This window comes from Zalophus californianus, chromosome 6, assembly GCF_009762305.2.
Source record: "Zalophus californianus isolate mZalCal1 chromosome 6, mZalCal1.pri.v2, whole genome shotgun sequence".
NCBI classification, from domain to species: Eukaryota; Metazoa; Chordata; class Mammalia; order Carnivora; family Otariidae; genus Zalophus; species Zalophus californianus.
Genome location: NC_045600.1, coordinates 87,885,879 through 87,895,404, shown reverse-complemented (window position 1 = coordinate 87,895,404; position 9,526 = coordinate 87,885,879). Strand labels below are relative to the sequence as shown.

The window sequence follows — 9,526 nt, the reverse complement described above, 5'->3', positions numbered from 1 at the left end:
AATGAAATACAGGAAAAAAGGTAGAGAAAATCAGTGAATCCAAAAGTGAGTTCTTTAAAAAGATCAACAAAATTGGAACATCTTTAGCTAGACTGACCAGGAAAAAGAAGACCCAAATTACTAACATGAGAAATGAAAGAGAAGACATTATTCCCAACCTTAGAGAAATAAAAAGTATTATAAGAAAATACTTATATTATATGACAACAAATTAGATTATTTAGGTGAAATATTTTTTGAATTCTGTAAAGACACAAACTACTGAAATAGACTTAGGAGGAAAAGAAAATCAGAATATGTATAATAAGTAAAAATTTGAATTAGTAATTTAGAAAATGTCTCACAAAAGTGTCCAAGCCCAGAAGCCCTTCATGAATGAATTCTAGCAAACACTTAAAGGAAAATTAATACAAATCTTTCAAAAACTCTTGCAAAATATAGAAAAGAAGGGATTACTTCCAAATTCATCATATGAGACCATAATTATCATGATATCAACCAAATAAAGGCAATAAAAAAGAGGGAAAATTACTACAGAACAATAACCTTAGATTCAAAAATCTTCAATAAAATATTAGCACTGATTACAGAAACATATAAAAAGAATTACTCAGAGTCAGTTGTATATCATGATGTGAAAGAACGAATTTGGACCCCCACCTCACCTCACATAAAATATGTGTATATATGTGAATGTGTGTGTATTTTAAGCCACATATGTAATTTCAAATGTTTTAGTAGTCACTTTTTAGTTTTTACCTTAAAAAGAACTTAATGGTAAAAATTTCAATGCTTCTCTTCTAAAATAAGGAACCTAGCAAGAATTTCTGCTATTACTATTTCCATTCAAGATAGTGAAGGGTCTAGCCAGCACAACAAGACAAGAAATAGGAATTAAATCACCCAGATAGGAAAAGAAATAAAACTTTCTCTGTTCACATCTGGCATAATTGTCTATGAACAAATTCTCATGGAATCTATAGGAAAGCTGCCAGAACCAACGAGTTTGGGAAAATTTTAGGATACAACATAAATATAAAAAAAAATCAATTGTATTTCTAAATACAAGTACAAAATTGTATATTGAAATAAAAACAAGCACTTAAAGTAATAACAAAAATTCGAAAAATTAGGAATAAATCTGATAGAATATATGCAAGACCTGTTCACTGTAAACTACAAAACATTTATGAGAGGAATTAAAGATCTAAACAAACTGGGAAACATACCATATTAATTGTTGGAAGTCTTAATATTGGTAATGTGTCACTTCTTCCACAATGATACATAGAGTTGATGCAATGAAATCAAAATCCTACCAGGTACTTTATAGAAACTGACAACTTTAAAAATAAAGAACAAATTTGGAGCACTTCCACTACTATTACATAGCTATAGTATCAAGACAATATGGTACTGCATCAAGATAGACAAACAGAGCAATGTAATAGAATACAAAATCCAGAGAATTGTATGTATATATTGAAGTAAATTTCCACAAAGACTCAAAGTCAATTCAATGGAGAAAGAATAGTCATTTCAATAAATTACCATGGAAGAATTAAATGTCCAAATACAGGATATTTAACTTGAATCCATATTTGGCACCATATACAAAAATTAGCTAAAAATGAATCGTAGACCTAAATATAAAAGCAAAACTCTAAAACATGTAGAAGTAAAACATAGAAAATCTTTGTGACCTTGTATTAGGCAAAGATTTCTTACATACAATACCAAAAGCAGCCTATAACAAATTCATTTTTTTAAGATTTTATTTATTTATTTGTCAGAGAGAGAGGGAGAGAGAGAGAGCACAGGCAGGGGGAGTGGCAGGCAGAGGGAGAAGCAGGCTCCCCCTCGAGAAAGAAGCCTGATGTGGGACTTGATCCCAGGACCCTGGAATCATGACCTGAGCTGAAGGCAGATGCTTCACTGACTGAGCCACCATGGTGTCCCAGCCTATAACAAATTTAATAAATTGGACTTCATCAAAATTAAGAACTTACAGTCTTTGAAAGGAAGAGAATGAAAACACAAATCACAGACTAGGAGAAAATATTTTCCTATCACTCATCTGATGAAGGACATATAGATAATATATATCCACAAGTTAAATAACTCTCAAAACTCAATAATAAGATTACACAAAAATATATTGCAATAGTACAATAAACTGGACAAAAATTTAAAAGATGCTTTGGAAAAGGAGATATATAGATTGCAAATAAGTACATGAAAGGATGTTCACCATAATTAGTCCTGAGGGGAATACAAATTAAGACCACAATTTGATACCAACACACATTATTAGACTGTCTAAAATTAAAAAGACCCATCATGTTAAGTACTGGAGAAGATGTCTCATACAACTGTATCTCTTATATACTGATGGGAATACAAAATGGTACAGTCACTTTAGAAACAGTTCAGCAGGCTTTGAAAAGCTAAATATACATCTACTGTATGACCTAATCATTCCACTCCTAGTTATTTATCCAAGAGAAATGAAAGCCTATGTCTACAAATGACTGGAACTTAAATTTTTATAGCAGCCTTATTTGTAATAGCCAAAAATTAAAAGAACCCAGATGGCCATCATCATGTGAATGGATAAGCAAATTGTGGTGTATTCCTAAAATGGAATCATATCTTTCAATATAAAGGAATAAGCTAATGCTACATGCAAACACATGGATATAGTTCTAAATATTCTGAATGAAGAAGCCAGAGGAAAAAAGTGCTTACTGTATGGTCCCATTTGTATGAATTCTAGAAAATTCAAACTCTCTGTAGTGAAGAAAGCAAATTAGTATTTGCCTCAGGATGAGTGTGGGCATGAAGCCAGGGGAAGGAGGCACCGCAGAGGGCATTAGGAAATGATTGGAGATATGTTTGTTATCTTGACTATGGTGATGGTTTCACAGGTGTATGCATATGTAAAAAGTTATCTAATTATACACTTTAAACATGTTCAGTTTATTGAATATCAGTACCTCCCCAAAGATATTTAAAAACTATCATGGAGGCTCTACTAGAAGTTTGTACTGACTATAGTTGTGTCAGGCAGAATTGTCATTTCTACTCATGTATCTGTAGATTTCAAGGAGGACCAAATACTCACCTTGATTAAGATCACTTATTTCCTGCCTAAATTTCAGGATTTATCAGTTCTGGTAGCTGTTGTTATTGACATTATTTTAATTATATAATTGGTCAAATCATTTTTATTGCCAGTAAAATTGTCCTTTCCAAGTGTGATCTGAGTTCCCTTTTAGGTTTCATTTGAAAGAAATCAATAGGTGTGGCATTGAGAACACAAATCACAATATTTGATGGATAATTAAACATAGCACCTGTATTAAGCCTGGCCTTGAGAGTATGACACCAGATATCAGGAGTTAGTTCAATAATATCTCAGATATAAAGTTGAGAAATCTTCCCTTCCTTTCCAAGGACAGGAAATTCCTCTGACCAAGCCTTCTGCAAGTTTTACTTGAAATGTTAATACAATTGCTTTTGTAGGCTTTGGCTGGATCCAATGATCTGCATATTTATTTTTGCCTTCTTATGTAGATCTTGTGCCTATTAACAAAGAACACTGTTTAGAACATATTTCAATAGAAATCTTACCAGGAAATGCTTTAAACCATGTTACAACCCAGAGGAATATACCACATTCCCTAAAGTAATAGAGACTCTCTAGTTCTCCGTGTAGAGGATGGGGAAGGAGCAGATTTTACTCTAGATATGATCAATGAAAAAATATATATACTGAAGTATTAAGAGTTATTATAACCAAGAATTAGAATGATTGGTGAGTTTCATTTTATTCATGTTTGTTTCTCTTCTAATTTTCTTACAATAAACATAGTATTCTGTTTTAATAAGAAGAAAATTTAAAGAAGCAAGTTGGAAAAAGCAGAATCAACTTTCTAGCCTTTCAAATTGGTGAAGTTAAATTATCCAAAGAGGGTAGAAAATTTTCTCAATTGAAAAACAAAAAGAATAAAAACTAGTGAAATGCAAGATTCTTGATCATCAATGATGATACAAATTATATTTTGCTGAGATCCATCTACTCAGTGTCAGAAGCTGTGATATACATGAAGTCTACAAAAATTAGTAAAACACCACTGCTGCTCTTAAAATAACAGCCAAATGGAGGAGATGGGCACATATACAACTATAGAAGCTATTCTATTGATATACATATTACGTTCTGAAAATTTCTCCTCAAATTCAATTTCTTGGTTAGACATAACTGCTATATAAGTTAACACTAACACCATCTATTGGTGATAGTGACACTTGACTGACTTTTAACTTGGATGTTGTTTCCCCTTTTTAAATGAAAGTCCGTTAAGTATAAGCAATGTTGTACATGTAACAGCGGTGCTTCTCCAACACGTAATATGGTAGACAGTGTACTAAATGTCAAGAAGACACAGAAGCAAGAAAGGTGGGGTATATGGAGATCAGCCAATCTCTCTCTTTTTGGGAATCACAAGGCTAGAACGTAACATTAATGAGTAAACAACAAAATCTCGTGGGAAGATTATAAATTAATTTTTTGGGAACTGAAAGTCTCAGTTTTGTGCTTCTAAGGATCAGTGCCTTTATTCAGCAATGGTAAATAGAGACATAGAAGGTAAACGGTCAGGCTGAATCTCCGCTCATTTTAGGATTTCCCAAGAAATTGCTGATATCGCCAACTTAGTTTTCTTAGATGGTAAGTTTTTGCAAATTTCTCCTCTGCAATTAGATAAGACAAGTATACACACACACACAACCTATTCTCATTATTTGTGGATTCTGTATCGTAAATTTGCCTACTTGCTAGAATGTATTTGTAACCATAAAGCCAATACTTGTGGGGTTTCATGCTTGCTTCAGCAGCACATATACTAATTTTGGAATGATACGGAGATTAGCATGCCCCTGCACAGGATGACACACAAATTCATGAAGTTTTCCATAAAAAGAAAATATTTGCAGGGTTTTCATGATCATTTGCAGATAACACACAGAAGGAAGAAAAATTTGAATCACCTGATGCACATTTCCAGCTGAAGTCAAACAAGGCCACACTGTCTTTTTGTTTCACTTCTCGTGTTGTAAACAAGTGTCTTTCTCATGGTCCATTAAGTGTCACATTTTTTGAATTTTTGTGCTTTTTGTTGATTTTGCTGCTTAAAATGACCCTCGAGTGTATCGCTGAAGTGCTGTCTAGTGTTACTAAGTGCAAGAAGGCTGTGATGTGCCTTACAGAGAAATACGTGTTAGATAAGCTTCATTCAAACATGAGTTATAGTGTCGTTGGTCTTGAGTTAAATGTTAATGATTTGGTAACATATATTAAATAAGGTATCTTTAAACAGAAATATACATAAAACAGGGCTTTGTGTTGATCAGTTGACAAGACTGTTATGACAGGAGGCTTGCAGGAACCTAACTCTGTATTTCCCCCGGGAGCAATGATTCAGTGTTTGCTAATTCAGTGTCTGTAACAACTCAATAGAATAGAACTAATGAGAATGAGAATCATCTGTATGTTTGTATATTTGCACAGTTTATTTTAAACATACATATATACTTATTGTGTATATATATATGTATTTTAAATATATATAAATATATTTTAATATGTATAATATTTTAAATATGTATAAAATACATACAATTTTTAAACATACATATATACATACATATACACACACAAATATACATATTGACTAATCAATTGACTAATATTCACCATGAAGAGTAACCTTAGTCTTCCAGTCCCTGAATCAGGTAGCATGCTATATGCTATAAATAGCATTTATATGTTTATGAGAGACAGTAGAACCTCTCTGAAATTAGAATTTTCCCAGAAAACCTGGCCCTCACATCCACTGTTTAGTGACACCAATTCTGACTATAGGGGTGGTGAGCAGTTACTAGAGGAAGGCTATTTGCTTTAGATTCAGCATTCTGGCCAAAGAATATTTTTCAGTGCCTGAGCAAAGGGAATTAGAAAAAGAAGAGGAATGACAACTAAGAAAAAAATTAATTAATTAATTAAAACCTCTGAGTACTATTAAATCCCCCTGACCCGAAATCAAGGTATTTTTACATCCTTCTCATTATTTTTAGTATTTGTTACTGCCCTTATGGGCCTCAACTTTCCATCTGCCAGATGAATTATAATTGAGTTCCTTGGGTTAAAAAGTGAAAATCAAGAAAGTTCGCAAAGATAGAGAGATCTATATATATGCTCTTGAATCAAATGAAAAGGAGACCTAGAAAGAACAAAAAATAAAATTCAGTCAAGAAATATGTAACTCAGACTTTGGCCCAAAACACTAAAATAAAGTCAGGCAATTTTGAAAGCTCAGGTATGTTGTTTCACTTCTATTCAAAGGAGGATGGTAACCAAATTTGGATTTTCATTCAAACCGACCTTTACTTTTCCAGTGCTATTTTCCAGAAACAACTACCTCTTTGTGGATAGATGTGTGAATAGTGACACAAAATGATGAATCCTAAAAGCATGGAGTTCAAAATGGAATCACATGCATATTTTTTAGGGTGGTCTCTAATTCTTTATCTAATTAATCAAAACTTAGTCCTGTTCTAGGGCTATACTAAGGATATTAGGCGGGTTTTTAATTGTAAACAATGACTTACCAAAAGAATGTTTTAAATTTATCCCCTACATCTTCAGAGAATGAGAAAAACCACCTATCTTCTTTAAATCTATATTTGGGGATTTGATTTTAATTTCAACTGCCAAGAGCATTGGCAAAATTGCAACATGACCATTCTCAACTACATTAAGTGACAAGAACAAAAGTGCACTTGGTTTGCATTACATAATACTGGTCCCATGACAAGCTCTTCATGATAACAGCGGTGTCCCTGCCTTTGCAGACATAAGAGGACCCATGACAAATGATGTGCACCAAGAGATTGAGAGCTCATCTTCTCCTGCACTTGTCTGCTGCATTATACTGAGTGAGGAGATGTGTAGCAAGCTGATAATACACACAATCCTTCCCCTTCCATAATATGTTCTCTGCCATTCCTCTTATTCCTTTTTTTGTAGCAACAAACTTTATCCAATATTTGAGGCTCTTTCGAAGCTAATGATCATAGGCTCTGGAAATATGAAAGGTTACTATATAGGGAATGATAACCAGCTATTTCTCCTCTTACCTGAAGATAGATCTTGAGCGGTTGCCATTCATTCCAGAAGGATTGAATAAATGCTTCTTGATCATAAAGATGATGATGATGGTTGTGATGATGATGATGATGATCAAGCAGCCTCAGGCCTAGAGAAGACCTGGACTGCAGTCTGCAGAACCTCACTCTGATAAAAGAAATGTCCTGACGTTGAAAATTAGGAATTTAGTTGCTGATTCAAACTTACTCTGCATTTAACAAGAATTTGCTAAGCATCCATTGTGAGGCCAGTGCTGTGATTGAACCGAAGGAATGTACAAAATTGTAGGTCAAAAACCTGTCTCTGTCAAGCTGATTTACAACTTATTTTAAAACAAGGACTTTCTTATATGAAATTATTAAGCAGTGTTTAAAGATAACATGTAATTACTGTACTATTTTTGAGTTCAGGAAATTTGAGTACTAAGGGAGTCTTCATGAAGGAAGTGCGGTTTCAGCTAGGCTTGAAGAATAGATAGGATTAGGAAGTAACTGAAAGAGATGTACTCATTCTATAAACATTTATACTGTATACCTTACAATGTTCTAGGCCTACTGGAATCATAGAATGAGATAGTTAAAAGGCATGTTTGAGATTATAAAGTACCCTTTTATTACACAAATGAGGAAGTGGTATCTAATCTTTACACTCTCTGGGTGGGCAATTATAGCAAATTAGTGGTAGAGCCAAGAACAGAAAATTTCTACTTTAGTTCAATATTTATATATGAAAAATACATCATTTCTCCTGCCTTAATTGTCTGGTTAGGTAACCAGGACCCATAGAGAATCATCATCATAAAATAAGGAGAAAAAAAATCCCTCCATCCACCAAAATCATCACCTTGAAGACAAAATAAAACAAGAAACATTTCCATTGTTAAGAAATTACTCTCTCCATATGAAACAGATTCTTTTTAAAGATTTTTTCTTGTAAAAAATAATACTGTGATTTGTCAAACATTTCCTATATTTGATTAATCTTCTTAATTTTTTTTTTGTAAATGTATTGTCCTAAGCAAAATGTTTACAACTAATCTTCATTTTAGTGGTGTCCAGTTTATATATTAGCCAGAGTTATTAAATTCCAAGTTATTTTATTCTAACTTTCCAGACATCAATAGATCTTAGATTATACAAAATCTATTTCAAAGTATAATCTAAGATCTATTGATGTCCGAATAGATTTTGTTTTTCTTCCCAGTGACAGCAAAGAAACCAGATAAACATAAGGCACCTATGGAGGGGCAGCATATATAGGAGCTAAAGTGTAGTCACTGAGTCAGACATATTTGGCATCAGAGTCTATTCTTCAAACTTGAATCCCTCTTCTTCCATATGAGAAGAATATGGTTCTTAACTCCCAAGATAATTGTAAAGATTAAAGTAAATAATGCATGCAAAATAATTAACAATTTCTGGCATATAGTATATCCTCAACAAATAATAGGTAAATGTTAGTTATTAAGTAGCTTGAACATGGAGATGAGTTATGTTTATGTTTGGCTACTAAATTGGTGTCAAGGTTGCTGACCAGATAATTAAAGTCACACTTATGACAAAAGGTTATCAATTGTGCATGAAGTTGTAAATGCATCTAATTGAGCATGCAACTGTCAGGAAAAGAAAGATGAGTAGGAGACTACCAAAGACTGTTCTAGCTTGAACATCTGTTAATCACATATAAAACACTTAAGGAGACTTCAGCAGCTTTTTTTTTTTGAAACTAATGAATTCTCACCAATAAAAACCTTAGAAAACAGAAATATATAGTCAACAAAATCACCTGTAATAATACCATTTGAAGTCAGTAAGTTTGATGATTTTTTAAATTTTCATATAGAAATGAAATTTTTATTATCTATATAATTTTGTGCATATACAATTTTAAAAAGTTACACTGTAAAGTAAACAGAGTCCAACCACCTGAGCTTCTTATATTCTGCTTTACACATATTATGTAACATTCAAAATATTATTTATTATTTATTACATAATATTCCACTGAATGATTATTATATTGCCATTTTCAGACATCATTTCTAATGATTATCTATAAATAGTGCTAAAATGAACATCCTTGGAAAGAAATCTTTGCCTCTGTGACAATTTCCTTAGGATTAAATGCTTAGAAGTTATTTTACTGTATTAAAGAAAATTAACTTTTTATAGCTCTTTATGCTATACAGGTAAACTTCCCTCTAGAAAGTTTATGTACTCTCATTACTGTGTAGGGAAGTGTTCAACACCCAATTCACTGCCCTTACCAGGGGTCATCATCATTCATCATAGCTGTAATAATAATTGCTGATAATTA

General features: G+C 32.6%; 1 pseudogene; it reads left to right on the top strand.

Annotated features, from left to right (window-relative positions):
• Positions 1-4,887: 4,887 nt before the first annotated feature.
• On the top strand, positions 4,888-4,985 carry LOC113910643 (annotated as a pseudogene).
• The last annotated feature ends 4,541 nt before the right edge of the window (positions 4,986-9,526 follow it).